Here is a 19,518-nt window from a genome sequence, read left to right as displayed (position 1 = left end):
ATGATTATAGTACACTTATAACTTTTAGATATCTTCCACTTGTATTAAACATCAAGATATTTGTCTAAATAAAAAGTAGCATCTTTAAATGAAGTAATCTGTGCTTCAGACTGAAAGTGCACTAAATAATTTGTTTCAGCACCCACATTTGAATTATCTACATCTTGATTATGTTTTCTTTCCCATGCTAAAAGATTTCTTCTAATTTTTCTGCTTGATCTTTCTGTGACCCTCAGTCTTATTTTTATTATATTACCATTTTTTGTTCTAAAACACGTATTTCGTTCTTTGTGGAGCAACAGAGTTCATGTATTACAGTTCCAGATTTGTTCTCCATGGTTTCCATTCTTTTGTTCACACAAGGCCGAACATTTCTGAGAGATTTCAAAGAAGAGATTGGTTTCATTTAAAAGAAGTATTTTTGTGATAAAACTCAGCACATATTAAAGGTGTGAAGAAAAAGTCACCAAGGGAAATCTAAACTCAGCATATGGAAAAAATTCGAAATTGTTGCCAATTCACAAGTAAACAGCATAGTGTACTTATTTATTATTTATTTAAACAGTGTACTTATTTATTTGCCTGGCTATTCTCTTCTTTAGGCTTTTCTTGTCTTAAAAAGTATCAGAAATGTATGTAGATTTCAAAGATGGATAAAATGAGGTGAAAAGATATGGTTTTGTTTCAATGTAATTAAAAGAAGTCAAGGATGATGTTAGTGGCTAAGATGAGTGTGTCTAAGAAAGAATTCATTTTTCAGGAATTTCATAGTGACTATTGATAAAAAATATATATATGAGAAATTATTCTGAGATATAGGTAAAGACACGAAAGTTTAAAAGGCACTGCAACTTTGAAAAGGGACAATAATACTTAGATGTATTGTTATTAACTTTCGTCTCTTCCTAAACAGGCTTGTGTGAACAATTCATAGTTGTAATATAACTTTAATTAATGTTTAATTGCTAATGCAGTTATTTCTTACATTATAAGTTAATTCAATGAAATATTCTCCTCTAATGAGATACGGCTTTTGAAAATGACTTTCTTCTTATCCCATTATTTTAACTATTGTTTCCTTCAGAGAAGAATACCACAATTTAATTACATATATTACAAGTGTTGCTAGAGGAAGAAGTGTGTTCTGTGTGTCTCCTCCACCCGTCCTAACTCCCCACACTCCAGACCCTGCTTAATGTGTCTTTTCCCCTTGCTGATTCTAATGTCATCCTTCTGCTATAATAAACGACAGCCATGAGGTTTTTTTTTTAAAGTATACAGTTGTATTCTACGTCTGTGATATCTTTGTTCAGCTCAAATAAGAACAATAATCATAGTAATTTAATATTGAAAATAGAAAAATCTTCCTTAGAGCAAAAAAGCTATTATATTCACTTGCTATTGACTCTGAAATATTTAAATAAAAATTTGGATGAAAGTTTTAATGATACATAGACCCCCATACATATTTATTCATTTGCATTTCTGAATTTGTTTTTTTTTTTAGGAAGATTAGCCCTGAGCTAACTACTGCCAATCCTCCTCTTTTTGCTGAGGAAGACTGGCCCTGAGCTAACATCCATGCCCATCTTTCCCTACTTTATACGTGGGACACCTGCCACAGCATGGCTTTTGCCAAGCAGTGCCATGTTCTCACCCGGGATCCGAACTGGTGAACCCCGGGGTGCCGAGAATTGGGGCATGCGAACTTAACCACTGCACCACCGGGCTGGCCCCTGCATTTCTGAATTTTAATCCAATAATTAAAAATATCTAGGCTGTATGTAAGTTACCAACAGCAGCATCTTGGGTCATTTAGAAAGTATCTGTAACTGAGAGAAAAGTGAAAAATTCTTGAAGTGGTGTAGTCATTGGGTCTCGACAGTCCAATAAATATTGGTAAATTTGCTGTGATATTCTTATACTTGTCAAATATTTGTTTTTCACTAATATGTTTTGTTTTTGTTTATGAGATTCCCACCTCCAACCCCTGGAAAGAGAAGGCATTAATGTATAAACCTGGAAGATAATGCAAAATTTATGACATTTTTAGTATATGGCTGTTTTGTGGCATATAATGTTACTCTGCCTGCCAGGGGGTCTTCTTCTGTCCAACTAAACATTCTGACTTGTAAGGCTATCACCGGCCATGCTTGGCTTAATCTGCTCTGAAGACTATGGGGCAGGAGTCACAAGTCACCGCTTGCCAAAAGGGGAGCACAACGTTAAGCAGAGAACTTTGCAGCACTTTATGCAGCCCTCCAGGATCTATTTTCTCCCCTGATGACAGTCCAGGTTCCAAAAGGTAAGATCCTCATGGGTAGGTGTGGAGTCCACAATGGATCAGAAAGCCCCATACCACACAGGGGCCAATTATCTCTTGTAACAATCCATAGGCCTATCTTTCAGTGCCCCACAGGAGCAAGCCAATTCAAGAGTTACTGTCTTCAGAGAAACCCAACGCCATGACATCAAGTATTTGTAATTCATTTATCATGGCTCCTCATATAGATGTACTATGCCAATCAGTGGTCATTTGTTTCATAACCAATGTTCCTTAGAAACAGTTGGTTCTTAAAAGGTTTCCAGAAGAACAGAGCTAGAGAGACTAAGTGACTGGCAGATACTCATGCAGCAAAGGAAAAGGTTTATTTATCCTTTCAAACATGTGTCTAGGTAAAATTTGCTCTAATGGACATTTTTGGTTGCTGTTACTGTTAAAGAGAAACAAGACAAAAATTCCTTGGAATTTCATACATTTTATATAGAGTGCATCAACATTTCACTCTTTGCCAATCTAAAAATAATGGGCTGTGTTTTAAATGCCAAACTGGATGAAGTGATTTTTAGCAAAACAAGTTTATTAAGTTGTAAGAAGCAGATAAAATCACAGATACCCAGGAAAGGAGAATGTGAAGATCAGAAGGAGAAGTCTTTGTATAAAAACAAATAAAATAAAATATGATTACAAAGTAAAATACATTAATGCCAAAGCATCATCAGTTATTTAAGCTAAAATTATTGAAATTCACAAATAATGTATTGATATCATGAAATGTAGCTCTAGAGAAATGGAATAATATAAGTAATAAGCACAGTATCAATATGTAAAACATAGAAATACTAAATTTGAAATATAAAAGAACACATCAGAAAAAAATCTTTCAACTACAACCTACTTAGAAGTGTCTCTTGCAAGCCTTCTGTAATAGGATTGAACCAAAAAGTTGAACTCATAGAAACAGAGAGTAGAACAGTGGTTACTAGGACCTGGGGGAGTAGGGGGAAATGGGGAGATATTTGTCAAAGGGTACAAACTTCCAATTAGGAGATGAATAGGCTCTGAGGACCTAATGTACAGCATGGTGATTATAGTTAACAATACTGCATTATGTCCCTGAAAGTTGCTAAGAGAGTAGATCTTGAATGTTCTCATCACAAAAAACAAATGGTAATTATGTGATAACCTTACTGCGATAATCATTTCACAATATATAAGTGTATCAAGTGATCACATTGTATAACTTAAACTAGCACAATGTTTTATGTCCATTATATCTCAAAATAGCTGAAAAAATTTTTTTTCTTTTTTTGAGGAAGATTAGCCCTGAGCTAACATCTGTGCCAATCTTCCTCCACTTATATATGGGTCACCACCACAGTATGGCTGATGAGTGGTGTAGGTCTGTGCCCAGGATCCAAACCCACCAACCAGGGCTGCCAAAGCAGATCATGCCAGACTTAACCAGTACACCACACGACCAGCCCCCAAAACCCTTATTTTATCCACTCCATTTATAGCCTCACTCACATCCACAGGTGGTAACTATCTGAGTTAGTCCTAATGAGGGCTCCAATAAAGCCTCCTGCTAAGAATCATTATACTGGTAGTTTTCTTTTTCAAATGTAGAATATAGTTCATGAATATTCTAAATTTGCTATAAACGACATTAAAAAAGTGATGTCATATAAAAATGAAAAAAAGATCTACATTTTCCTGTGTGTAAAAACATTAATTCCATAAGTCTTTATTGATGTTCTCTTATGTGACATACACTATGTGAGGTCCTAAGAATAAAAAATCTATAAGATAGAATTCAGGAAGTCTTGATAGAATTAAAAAATCAAGGCATCTTGGTAGGTTAAGGAATTACATGATTTTAGAGTGACCTCTTGTTTGTTAAGCTATGAACTCTGACCACAACATATCCTCCAAGCCTGATTTTGATGAAAGAAAGATAATATTGGAAGATAAATTTTAAAATAAGCAAAAGCTTATTTCTATGATGAGGTTCAGTCAGAGGAAATGTAGTGAAAATCAATTTACCTGAGATGGATTTCATTTTAAAGCATTGGCGGATAACCTCTTGGTGACTCCTGAAAAATAGGCATAATCTGGGGCCGGCCAAGTGGTGTAGTAGTTAAGTTCGTGTGCTCCACTTTGGCAGCCCAGGGTTCATGGGTTCACATGCCCGGTGAAGAACTACACACTGCTCATCAAGCCATGCTGTGGTGATGTCCCACATACAAAATAGAGGAAGTTTGGCACAGATGTTAGCTCAGGGGCAATCTTCCTTAAACAAAAAGAGGACTATTGGCAAGAAAGGTTAGCTCAGGGCCAATCTCCCTCAACAAAAAAATAAATAAGTAAAATAAAAAATAAAAATAAATTTTAAAAAGTAGACATAATCTGATTGGGTACCTAGCAGTGCCTTAAATAATCAATGTTGCTGACATTTTCTAACATACTTTCCTTTCATAACATCATTTTGATCAGACTTCATACACACTTTCAAAGATGTCAAGCCTTACTGATATTAAGCCTATTTTAAAAGATGTATAATTGACAAAGAAAAGTGTGCTTGTTTTTCTTCAAAATGTGTGTGTTCAGATTTGTCTTCATCTTTTCAAAAAAATCACTTGAAATATATCTGTTAGACAGAACATGCTGGCACTCTCATCTTTGTTGCCAAGTTTGGAAGATCATAGAAAAAAGGTTAGCTTGATGTAGGAGATATATACAGATTTTTATCATTAGGGGTGATTGTTCTGGGATTGATTTTAGATGAGTTGTGAATTTCTTCCAATATCAACATATATTAGCAGAATATGCCCACTGGATGATGTATTTTTGCACCAAAGACACAATTATTACACATTTTACTGAATTAAGTAACACACTAACAATTCTGTCATTCTCCATAGCTGTTGCAATTTAACTGAAAATGGAATATTAAACATTAAAATCAAACTTTTTTGTTACAATTGCATAACAAATTGGATAATGCATTTAAAGTGCAAATTCAGATGCTTGGTATACACCAAGCACTCAAATACCAGCTATTGTTTTTAGGGAAATGAATCCAAATAAGATGACCATTTTTACCCATGGGGTTCACTTATTAAAAGAAAATGATCTATAACATGATTTCTAGACTTAAATGTATCTGGTTTGCCTGATCAAAGCACAGTTTAATGGAAGTAAAGGATAGTTGTCTAGTTTACTAAAAAGAGTTGACCTAGCACTATAAATGATGGAAATCTCTGTACACTAAAATCTATTTGAAAGGCTTTCCTCATAATGTTCAGAAGATCAAAACTTACACATTTTTGACACATCTCATTCTGCTGATTCAGACAAATAAAATAGACCCAACCAGCCTCTAGTAAAAACATGGCAAGATAAAGATTTCCAATTAAAACCATGATAGAAATATTGCTACATTCCATCTAGTTAATTATTGTCCATTTTTAAATTCAAATTCCCTGCAGTCTCTCCAAAAAGAAGTCTGCAATTCTTCAAGTCCAGGTTATTTATTGCGTTTTACTTCAGCCAGTATGAAATGACACTCTGGATCTAAAAAGTTACTTTTATGCATAAAAATCTAATTTTGAAATTTAGAAAATAAAATATCCTTATTTTAAAGTATTGCTAAATATGAATATCTAGTTTCTTAATATTCTCAGATTTTCCATTAGTTTTATAGTGAAGACATTTAAGTTTCTGTTTCTAAAATACAATGAAATTTTTATAACTATGCTGATATAAATTTATGCAGAATCTTTATGATATCTTTATTATATAGCATTTACATGTAACATTGCAATGTGAATAATTAAACCATGAAAAATCTTTCTTTAAAAGATTTGTTGAAAGGTTTGGTTTAAAAATTCAACTTTTATAGATGTAACATTATCACAAACTCTGACATTCAAAGACACAATAATGGAGATGCATTAAGAACTCTGATAAATCAGAAAAGCATAAGATTGAACTTGTCATTTCTTTTGTATTGTGAAATATTGTGTATGTGTGCATGTGTGTGTGTGTGTGTGTGTGTGAGGAAGATTGGCACTGAGCTAACACCTGTTCCAATCTTCCTCTATTTGATGTGGGATGCTGCCATAGCATGGCTTGATGAGCAGTGCTAGGTCTGTGCCCAGGATCCAAACCTGTGAACCCTGGGCTGCCAAAGCAGAGCATGTGAACTTAACCACTACACCACTGGGCTGGCCCTGTGAAATATTTTTATGATTCCTAGAGCACATAAGTTAAGAGCAGAGTCTCTGAAAACAGATTGCATGGGTAATCCTGTGCCCCCATTTAGCTTTGTGATCTCAGGAAAGTTGTTTAAGCTCTCTGAGCCTCAGTTTCCTCATCTGTAGAATGAGGTAACAATTGTATTACCCTTATAGAGTTGTTCTTAAAATTGCAACAATAAATATATGCATAACTCCTACATAAGTACCTGGCCTATAATGGGCTTTCAGTAAATATATGATCATATCTTTAACAGCAGTAAACTGACAAGTAAATTAAAACTACTTTTATGTTTATAATTTCATGTTTAAAAATGAGTACCAAAGAGAAAAGTCATGTTGCAGAGCACTTAAGAAATAAGTTTCATAGCCAGCCAGATCTTATTTTGAATTGAAGTTCACTATTTACAAGATGTGTGAATTTGGCTCTCATTATTGGACCTCAATTCAACATTAAAATGGATAGAAATTTGCCTCTAACAAACCTAAATAGATATTTTTACCAGGAAAATATACAAATGGCCAATAGGTCCATTAAAAGATGCTCAACATCACTAATTAGCAGGAAAACAGAAAATTAAAACCACAAGGAGCTATCACCTCACACCTGTTAGAATGGCCATGCTCAAAAAGAGGATGTGGAGAAAAGGAAACCCTTTTGCACTCCTGCTGGGAATGCAAAGTGGTACAACCACTATGGAAAACAGTGTGGAGCTTCCTCAAAAACTTAAAATCAGAACTACCAGACAATCCAGCAATTCTGGGTGTATATCCGAAGGAACTGAAATCAGTATCTCAAAGAGATATCTACACTCCCATGTTCATCGTAGCATTAGTCACTGTAGTCAAACTGCAGAAGAAAACTAATTTTCCATCACTGGATGAATAAATAAAGAAAATGTGAGCTAACACACACACACACACACACACACACATTGGAATATTATTCAGCCATAAAAAAGGGAAATCCTGCCACTTGTGACAACATGGGTTGACCTTGAGGGCATTGTGCTAAAGAATAAGTCAGCCAGAGGAAGACAAATACTGTATGCATGCATCTAAGAAAAAAAATTCCAAATCATAGCAACAGTGTGGTTGTCAGAGGTTGGAAGGTAGAGGAAATGGGGAGATGTTGGTCAAAGGCTATAGACTTCCAGTTACAAAATGAATAAATTCTGAGGATTGAAGCAAAGCACAGTGACTATTGTTAAGAATACTATATTGTATACTTGAAACTTGCTATGAGAGTAGATCCTAAGCATTCTCACACACAAAAAAAGTAACTATGTGAGGTGATACATGTGTTAATTAACTTGATTGTGGTAAACATTTTACAACATCAATTTTATCTCCATAAAAAATTATAAGAAATAAATAAATAAGAAATTTACCTCCTAAAACTATGGTGACTATTATAGGACCTAACTTATGTAGGCATCTAGCACAAAGCATATAGGAAACAGTGTGTGATGTTGTGTCATTGTTATGCAAGTATGAAATTAAATGACAAACTAGAAACAAATTTTAGATCCTCTTTTCTTTAATGCAAATATTTACTTTTTAATCTTTCTTTTATATTAAGCAAGTTATATATTACCATTTTAAAGAGATCTTTCTTGTTTTTTTTCTTTTTGATTTTTACAGTAAAGCTACAAATGTGTTTTTTGACTGCTATTAATAACATTTAAGACAGATTGGCAACTTAAGATGTTTAGATCATAAGCAATTGTGACCAGTAACCACCTCTTTATTTTCATACCTTGTTAGGTTCCAAGGACATTCTCAATAAATATTTAGTGACAAAAATTATAAAAGATCGTAAAATTAAATGACTTGCACAGATTGATCTTGTAGTCTTTTTCTTTTTTTTGCTCAACGAAGATTGTCCCTGAGCTAACATCTATGCCCATCGTCCTCTATTTTTTGTATGTGGGTTGCTGCCACGGCATGACTTCATGAGCGATGTGCAGGTCTAAACCTGGGATCCAAGCCTGAGAACCCTGGGTTGCCAAAACAGACGGTGCAAACTTAACCACTATGCAACCAGGTTAGTGCTTGACCTTGTAGTCTTAGTCTTATTTGCAGCAAACAACTAGGGAATGATGAAACATTTAGTTAGCAATGTCGTGTTCATGTTCATGTGTGGCTTAGAAATAACCAGACCTTTTGTATTCACTCTCTTTTATTTTGAACAGTTGATCACTATTCAGGTAATCATTCGACTATCAGAATTGATCAGTGAGAAGCTCTAAGATAACTGCAGAAGTTTGTTTCAAAAAATTACTAAATGAGATAGAGAAGTAACACAGATTATGGGTTAAAATTTTTTGAGATCTAGAACACAGTATTTATATTAGAAGAATAGAAGAGAATACTCGTGAACAAAATGGAGGGTGAGGGCCAGGGGAAGAAGTCTAAACTCAGGTTGAGCTTTTCAGGTCAGATGAAAGGAGAGAATTCTAAGTCTTAGCTGCAACCTAGTTTAATGTACATTTTGGGGAAAATTACAGAGTCTTTAATGTTCAGTGTTTAAAATACCTCCTCTGGTGTGGGCAATATTTTGAGACTTGTCTTCAGTTCCACAGGTTATAATGACAGCAGTCACGTATTTAAGTCCATGGGAGATCCTTAGTTCTGTTAACATTTTTTTTTCAAAGGTATTGTGTTTAGCTTTTAGGTGGAATGAAAAAGGGAGAATTGAACGTGATTGCTTTCATGAAGCCAGTTTCTAACTTTGCAGCAACATGAGCAATTTCTGCTTTGCTATTAGGCTCTAGTATTTTGGGGGGAAAAATCCACATGCTTCAGCACAGAAAATTTAATAATACCTTGCACTTGAGTGCTGTATGTTCTTTCAATCATGGAGAAAACTTAAGTACTCACTAAACTAATCTCAGCAGGATTTGCATAGTCTAAAAATAGCCATTCAAGTAAAAGTTTGTCAGGAGAAAGTATTTAACACACTGGTAAATTAATGCAGTGAGTACTTTTGCATAAAAATTAGTACATTTAGTCACTCTCAGAAAAAATATCTCCTTAAACAAAATGAAAATTTTTAATCTTTATTTCAATAATACTGTGGGCTTTGTATCCCATACTCCTAGAAATTTTTCCCCAAACGGTTCCAGCAGGGAAGAGGTAATTAGAATGACATATAAGAACCAAATAAGTAAAGTTCCACAGTGGTTTGGTAGCCAGGTTGAAGAAATGGTTTGCTGTTATTAAAGACTTGATTTTCCCATATTACCTTGGGGGCCTGATGAAATTTTTGTGGTTATGTGTGTGTGTGTGTATATATATATACTGAATAATTTCTTTTATTTTTTAAATTTCTATTTGGAATAATTTTAGATTTACAGAAAAGTTGCAAGGATAGTACCAAGTTCCTCTGTACCCTTTATCGAACTTCCCCTAATATTAGTATTTTATATATATTTGTTTTATATAGTATATTGGTCACAGCTAAGAAATTAACATTGGTGTGATACTATTGACTAAACTATAGCCTTTATATGGATTTCATCAGCTTTTCCATTAACGTCCTTTCTTCAGTCCAGAATCCACTCCAGTATACCATAGTGCATTTAGTCAGCATGTCTCCTTAGTCATTTCCAAATCTGTAACAGCATCTCACTGTTTCCTTGGTTTTTAGGTTCTTCGCAGTTTTGAAGAGTGCTGGTTAGATATTTTGTAGACTGTCCCTCAGTCTGGGACTCGTCTGATATTTTCTCATGAGGCTGCATTATAGGTTTTGGGGAATAATAACATGCAGGTGAAGTTCCCTTCTCATCTCATCATAGGAAACCTATGTGATAACATTTTATGTCATATGTCACTGGTGATATTAACCTTGATCACTTGACTAACATAGAGTCACTTTTCTCGACTTTAAAGTTATCATGCTTCCCTTTCCATGACTCTACTTATTAGAAGGTAGTCGCAAAATCAAACTCACACTCAAGGAGAGGGGAATTAAACTCAAATCCTGGAGTAGAGAATATCTGTATATATCATTTAGAACTCTCCTGTAAGGAAGATTTGTCTCTTCTCCCCCATTTATTTATTTATTCAACCATTTATTTATACCACGTAGACTCAAGGATTTTATTTTTTGTTCTTCGGGTTAGAGTCCTAATAATTTGTTTTAGCTTTGCCTTTTTGGGAGCCCTTTCAGATGACTCCTGTGCCCTTTCGATATGCTCCATCCTTTTTAATTTTCATTTTCTTTGTTTCTTTGATTATTTCCTTATTTCTTGGAACTAAAATACTCCAGGATCATCTTGCATATCTCTTGCCCAACATTAGAATCAACCGTTTCTCCAAGGAGTCCCTGTACCTTTAGTGGAGAATAGTGTTTATCAATCGAGATCTGGACTACTGAGACGTCAGTGCTTCTAGGCCTGCTGAGTGGACAGAGCAAGAAAATATATGTACGTCTGCAAACCCCAGTACACACATACATTTATTTTTGTATCTATTTATCTATCCAATCTCTGCTTCCATCGTCACATTGACTTTTCCCATTTTTGTTTTAGTCTTGCCTTCCTCTTATGAGGATCCTTGTGATTACGTTTAAGATCTATGCAGATAATTCAGAATAATCTACCCATCTCAAGATTTTTATCTTAATCATCTGCAAAGTCCCTTTGGCCACAAAGGTAAAATTCACATGTTCTAGAGATTAAGACATGGACATCTATCAAGGGGAATTCAGACTACCGAGTATTCTTCAATTCTCCAAATAAATATCCAGGAATACCTTTATCCATGAGAATATATGAATGAAGATTTAATTGAAGTATTATTTTTAGTGAATAATTGAAAAAAGCTGAAACATTAATTAGTGAAAGACTATATGTATTATTTTAAATGTATAACATGGAATACCACATTTCAAAACTGCAATAGATTCCTATTAACTCTGTACTGAGAGATGCCACAATATGTACTGAATAAACATTAATTAATTAATAAAGGCAGTTTATACTAAGACTCAATTTTCCTGGGAAAAAAATGTGTGTGTGTATTTGTGCACATATATAAAAATATGAAGAAACATACATGTCACACTGTTAAGATTAATTACCCCTGAAGGAACAAATTTCAAGTGCAGCGAGTAGGGACTGTCATTGGGGGCATTTTCATGTTTGACTTTATACTTCTGAAATACTTGACTTTTTGAAATTACACGTGTCTATTTTGTAATTGGAAAATATTGCCATCTGCCTTCTATGGAAAATGTTGTCATGAAATAATAACTGGCATCCATAAAAAAATTTTCTTATTTAATGTGGAGGGGAAAGGCCCTTACATTTCTTCCAACTGTCATTTTAAAAGAACAAAACTAAATAAACCACTGCAGACTCTTTTCTTAATGGCTTAAAAGCTCCTCTCGAGTTCGTGTAATGTTCTACACTAACTGGTACCTGATATTGTGTAATATTATTGACCATGTTGAACATTTATATGTATGCACGTATGGCTTTGCTTTCAAAAGCATGTAGAATGAAAGCCCAGGGAATAATGTGCTGTGCAGTTGATGTATCACCGCGTTTCAACAATGCTGAAGTCATTGGTACATAACAAGAAATGTCGACTCTTAGAGTAAGAGTCTCAGGTGCAGTTTCTGCCCTTGACATATGTTTTCATTTTCCATAAACAAGATATTTATCAACACTGTTGGCAACCTTCACTAATCAAATTACAGTGATATGTTTTGGAATTTGATGGGCAATCCTTCAAAATAACCTCAAGCCCATTCAGCAACTTTATCTGGACATCCCTTATTCTGGGTTGATGAGACTCTGACCCAAGGCACACATGTGACAAACAGAAGCAGGCTGAATTTCAGCCCTCCCTCACTCACTGCCTCAGTCAGGCATTTGTGTCCATTTTGGTGGGCACAATCGGCACCATCATACCTGGTAACCCTGGGCGACATGCTATATTCATGTGTCATGGGAGGAGCTGAAACAAAGCAGAGATAAATGATCAAGTACAGTCACCAGCTATTATGATTTAAGACCTAGGGAGGTAATGGTTACCAAGATAAAAGTTACAGACAGGACTTTGAGATCTAAAATTAAAAAAAAAATAAATCTGGTTGACATAGATTTGACTCATAGCCCTGTTTTTAAATTATTATAGATGGTGTTATGGGCTGAACTGGGGTAGCCCAAAATTCATATGCTGAAGTTCTAGTTCCCAGTACCTCAGAATGTGATTATATTAGGAGATAGGGCCTTCAATGGTGATGATGTTAAAATGAGGCCCTTAGTGCGGGCCTTAATGATATCTGATTAGTGTCTTAATAAGAAGAGGGCATGAGGATGTGTAGCAAAAAGTCCATGTGCAGACACAGTGAGAAGGTAGCCACCTGCAAGCTGAGGAGAGAGACCTCAGGAGAAACCAAACCAGTTGACACCTTAGTCTTGGACTTTCCAGCCTCCAGAACTGTGAACATAAATTTCTGTTGTTTAATTTATCCAATGTGTGGTATTGTGTTATGGAAGCTAGCAAACTAATACAGGGGCCAAGATATGCAATGTGTAGGTTTTGGCATGAGAAATAAGTTCATATTTTGCATGGAAATATGGAATGTTGGCTAGGATTATACCAAATACATCTTCCTTCATGTAACAGAGCATGATTACTAACTTATACTTACCACTTTACCTTTGAAATACATTTGTATTTTCACATGGTCATGTTTCATGTTATCTAAAATTTAGAGAATGTAAAATTTTTGATAAACAGTTTGAGGGTAGTTTTAATCCAGGGTCATCTTTCAGAGAAAATAACACTGGTAGCATATAGCCACAACTCCTTACCATCTCTTGCAGCCAGGATATGCCCAGAAAAGCTATCGGCCCAAAAGCCAAAAAGACCCGGGTCTTAAAGGGCCCATGCACAAACTTACTCATTGCAGCAACCTAAAATCACCAGAGAGAAGGGTGACAGTCCTTTGGATAAATGAGACCCACCTGGTGGGTCCTGGGTGCATCTTGGTAAGAGGAGGGATCTCTCTGGAGACTGAGACATTGGTGGGGGCCATTGTTCTGAACTGGTCCAGGCATACTGATACAGACCCCAGTGGGCAGCACCATTGAGGTTCATCCCTTGGCCTGTAAACCAAGGGGTCTGCCATGCCCACTAGAGCACAGATTTAATCCAGTTCAGCCAGGGCAGGCAACCCACCCTAAGGACTGGCCTCACCTAACAGCAAGCCCCCAGGCTACTTTTCAGCCTGCATTTATTGGGTGCCTTGATCCTCTATAGGCAGGCAAGGGTGTCTGCCTCTGTGGGGCAGGGCCTGTGTGAGGACCAGGTGAACTGTGGGGGGCATTGGTGGAGAGGTGGGGGCCTCTGCAGTCCTGCATCAGGGTCTGCTCCAAGGGGTTGAGAAGTGTGCATGGACCAGGACTGTGTTGATGGTGTGTGTGGTCCTATGGGGGGTGAGGCTTATCAGTGGCAGAAGCCCTGTGCTTCACAAATAGCCATAAAAAGGATCAGCCCCACCTTCCAAAGCCTGAAACAATTGAGTGTTCCCATCCCTAGGGCCAGCCCCACTCAGCTGCACTCCTAAGAGAACCAACAACAGCCTTGTAGGCCTGAGGCCTATAGCAACTGTAAGCCCCTGAGCCTAGCAACCAGCTACCCTGGGTACCAACCCCATTAAGAGGAAAACTGCAATAGGAGTGTGCTGATAGAGTTTGTAGCCAATGGTGCTGAGGCTCCCCAAACTGGATTTACAAACAGCTGGCCAGGGAAGGAAAAACTAGACTCCCTGGGTACCTGCAGTGGGAGCAACCCTGCCACAGCAGAAGGACACAAGTAGCCCACAAAGGGGTCACTCCTGGATCTTCTGGACTGGTGACGAGAAGGAAGCACACTGCTGGGCCTCATAAGGCATCTTATACATAAGGCCACTTCTCCAAGATCAGGAGACATAGCCAACTCACCTAATGCATAGAAATTAGCACAGAGAAAGACACATAATGAGGAGACAAAGGAATACTTTCCAAGCAAGGGAACAGGACAAAAACCCAGAAAAAGGACTAAATGAAACAGAAACAAATGACCTAGTTGACAAAGAGTTCAAACAAAATATCATGAGGATGCTCACAGATATTGGGAGAAGACTGGATGAACACAATGAGCACATCAGCAAAGAACTGGAAGATATATTAAAAAAAAAATCAGAAATGAAGAATACAATACTTGAAAAGAAAAATTCACTAGAGGGACTCAATAGCAGAGTAGAGGATGCAGAAGAATGAATCAGTGAGCTAGACAAAAGACTAGAGGAAATCACCCAAGCAGAACAGAAAAAAGAAAAAAGAATTAGAATAAGAACAATCTAAGAGAACTCTGGGACAATATCAAGCTTACTAACATTTGGATTATAGGTGTTCCAGAAGGAGAAGAGAGAGACAAAGGGACAGAAAATTTATTTGTCAAAATAATAGAGGAAAATTTTCCTAATCTGAGGAAGGAAACAGACATCCAAGTTCAGGAAGCAGAGAGAGCTCCAAACAAGATAAGCCCAAAGAGGCCCACACCAAGACATATTATAATTAAAATGTCCAAAATTAAAGACAAAGAGAGAATCCTAAAAGCAGCAAGAGAAAGGCCACCAGTGGCATATAAAGGGAAGCCCATCAGGCTATCAGTGAACTTCTCAGCAGAGATTCTACAGACGAGAAGAGAATGGCACAACGTATTTAAAGTGCTAAAAGGAAAACACCTATAGCCAAGAATACTTTATCCATCAAGGTTGTCATTTACATTGGAAGGAGAGATAAAAAGCTTCCCAGACAAGCAAAAATTAAAGGAGTTTCTCACCAAGAAACAAGTTCTATAAGAAATGCTGAAGGGACTTATTTAAGTGGGAAAGCAATGACCACAAATAGAGATTTTTTTAAAAAATTATTATTATCAAGAAAACAAAACAACAACAACAAAAAAACAGGCAATAAAATGACTTGTAAAGGTAAAAATATAGTAATGCTAGCAGATTAACTACCTGTGAAGATGATATGAAGGTTAAAAGACAAATGTACTAAAATCACCTATTTCAATGATAAGAGGGTAATGGATGGACACACACTAAACAAGAGACTATATATGATTTGAGAAACATAACATGTGGGAGGAGGGGAGTGAAAAAGTGCAGCTTCTAGAAAGAGGACAAGCTAAAGAGTCTATCAACTCGATATAGTCTGTTATATACTTAGAATACTAAATAGGATCCTCATGATAATCACAAATCAGAAACATATAATAAGCAAGCAAAAAAGTAAGACAAAAGAAACCAAACATATTACTAAAGATAGCCATCAAACCACAAGGGAAGAGAGCAAGTGAAAAAGACAGAAACAGAGAAGAACTACTAAAACACCCAGAAAAAAAAAGGTAACAAAATGGCAATAAACACATATTTATCAATAGCTACTTTAAACGTCAATGGGCCCAGTTCTCCAATCAAATGCCATAGAGTGGCCAACTGGATAAAAAAACAAGAGCCATGTATACGCTACATACAAGAGACACACTTCAGACCTACAGACACTCACAAACTGAAAGTGAAAGGATGGAAAAAGATATTCCATGCAAATGGCAAAGAAAAGAAAGCAGGGGTAGCAATACTTATATCAGACAAAATAGACTTTAAAACAAAAACTGTAACAAGAGACAAAGAGAGGCACTACATAATGATAAAGGATACAATCCAACAAGAAAATATAACACTTGTAAATATCTATGCACCTAACATAGGAGCACCTAAATATATAAAGCAATTATTAACAGACATGAAAGGAGAAATAGACTGTAACACGATAATAGTAGGGGACTTTAACACTCTACTTACACCAATGGATGGATCATCCAAACAGAAGATCAATAAGGAAACACTGGCCTTAAAGGGCACATTAGACCAGATGGACTTAGTAGATATATACAGAACATTCCATCCAAAAACCACAGAACACACATTCTTTTCAAATGCCCATGAAACATTCTCCAGGATTGATCACATATTAGGACACAAAACAAGTCTCAATAAATTTAAGAAGATTGAAATAATACCATGCATCTTTTCTGACCACAAAGCTATGAAAATAGAAATCAACTACAGGAAGAAAACCAAAAAACCCACAAAAATGTGGAGATTAAACAAAATGCTACTGAACAACAGTTGAGTCAGGGAAGAAATCAAAGGAGAAATCAAAAAATTCCTGGAGACAAATGAAAATGAAAACACGACATGCCAAAATCTGCAGGATACAGCAAAAGCAGTTCTAAGAGGGAATTTTATAGCAATTCAGGCCTACCTCAACAAACAAGAAAAATCCCAAAGAGGCGATCTAAAAGTGCATCTAAAGGTACTGGAAAAAGAACAACAAACAAAGCCCAAAATCAGCAGATGGAACGAAATAATAAAAATCACAGCACAAATAAATGAAATAGAGACTAAAAAACAATTAATGAAGAAAAAATTAACTAGAAAAAATTAATGAAACCAAGAGCTAATTCTTTGAAAAGATAAACAAAATTGACAAACCCTTAGCTAGACTCACCAAGAAAAAAAGAGAGAATGCTCAAAAAAATAAAATCAGAAATGAAAGAGGAGAGATTACAATGGACACCTCAGAAATACAAAAGATAATAAGAGAATACTATGAAAAGCTAAAAGCCAACAAATTGGATAATCTAGAAGAAATGGATAAATTCTCAGAAACATACAACCTTACAAAACTGGACCAAGAAGAAATAGAAAATTTGAATAGACGAATCACCAGTAAGGAGATAGAAACAGCAATCAAAAACTTACCAAAAAATAAAAGTCCAGGACCAGATGGCTTCCCCAGTGAATTCTACCAAACATTGAAAGAAGACTTAATATCTATCCTTCTCAAACTCGTCCAAAAAATTGAACAGGAGGGGAGGCTTCCTAACTCCTTCTCTGAAGCCAACATTATCCTGATACCAAAACCAGACAAGGACAACACAAAAAAAGAAAATTACAGGCCAATATCACTGATGAACATTGATGCAAAAATCCTCAACAAAATACTAGCAAATCAAATACAACAATACATTAAAAAGATCATACATCATGATCAAGTAGGTTTCATTCCAGGGATGCAGGGATGGTTCAACCTGCGTGAATCTATCAATGTGATACACCACATTAACAAAATGAAGAATAAAAATCACATGATCATATCAATAGATGCAGAGAAAGCATTTGACAAGATACAGCATCCATTTATGATAAAAACTCTAAATAAAATGGGTATAGAAGGAAAATACCTCAACCTAATAAAGGCCATATATGACAAACCCACAGCAAATATCATTCGCAACGGAGAAAAACTGAAACCTATCCCTTTAAGAACAGCAATCAGACAAGGGTGCCCACTGTCACCATTCTTATTTAACATAGTATTGGAAGTCCTAGCAAGAGCACTCAGGCAAGAAAAAGAAATAAAAGGGATCCACATTGGAAAAGAAGAAGTGAAACTGTCACTCTTTGCAGAAGACATAATTTTATATCTAGAAAACCCTAAACAATCCATTAAAAAACTTTTAGAAACAATAAGGGAATATAGTCAAGTCGTGGGATACAAAATCAACGTACAAAAGTCGGTTGCATTTCTATACACTAACAACGAAGTAGCAGAAAGAGAAATTAAGAATACAATCCCATTTACAATTGCAACAAAAAGAATAAAACACCTAGGAATAAACTTAACCAAAGTGGTGAAAGATCTGTGCACCAAAAATTATAAAACATTGTTGAAAGAAATCGAAGAAGACACAAAGAAATGGAAAGATATTCTGTGCTCTTGGATTGGAAGAATTAACATCGTCAAAATGTCCTAAAGCAATCTACATATTCAAAGCAATCCCTATCAAAGTTCCAACAACATTTTTCACAGAAATAGAACAAAGAATTCTAAACTTTATATGGAACAACAAAAGAGCCCAAATGGCCAAAGGATCCCTGAGAAAAAAGAACAAAGCTGGAGGTATCACACTCCCTGATTTCAAAATATACTACAAAGCCATAGTAACCAAAATAGCATGGTACTGGCACAAAAACAGACACACAGATCAATGGAACAGAAGTGAGAGCCCAGAAATAAACCCACACATTTATGGACAGGTAATATTTGACAAGGGAGCCAAGAGCACACGATAGAGAAAGGAGAGTCTCTTCAATAAATGGTGTTGGGAAAACTGGACAGCCACATGCAAAAGAATGAAATTATACCATTCCCTTACACCATGCACAAAAATCAACTCAAAATGGATTAAAGGCTTGGATGTAAGACCCAAAACCATGAAACTTCTAGAAAAAAACACAGGCAGTACGCTCTTTGTCATCAGTCTTAGCAGGGTTTTTTCAAGTCCCATGTCTGACCTGGCAAGGGAAACAAAAGAAAAAATGAACAAATGGGACTACATCAAACTAAAAACCTTCTGCACAGCAAAGGAAACCATCAACAAAACAAAAAGACAACCTAACAATTGGGAGAAGATATTTGCAAACCATATATTGATAAGGGGTTAATTATCCAAAATATACAAAGAACTCATACAGCTCAACAAGAAAAAAAGCAACAACCCAATTAAAAAATGGGCAAAAGATCTAAACAGAGATTTCTCCAAAGAAGATATATGGATGGCCAACAGGCATATGAAAAGATGCTCAACATCATTAACTATGAGGGAAATGCAAATTAAAACTACAATGAGGTATCATCTCATTCTGGTCAGAATGGCTACAATTAACAAGACAGGAAACAACAAATGTTGGAGAGGATGTGGAGAGATGGGAACCCTTGTATACTGCTGGTGGGAGTGCAGACTGGTGCAGCCACTATGGAAAGCAGTATGGAGTATCCTCAGAAAATTAAGAATAGATCTACCATATGATCCAGCTATCCTGATGCTGGGTATTTATCCAAA

Source organism: Equus przewalskii, chromosome 2, assembly GCF_037783145.1.
Source record: "Equus przewalskii isolate Varuska chromosome 2, EquPr2, whole genome shotgun sequence".
NCBI classification, from domain to species: Eukaryota; Metazoa; Chordata; class Mammalia; order Perissodactyla; family Equidae; genus Equus; species Equus przewalskii.
This window is presented reverse-complemented; position numbering follows the sequence as displayed.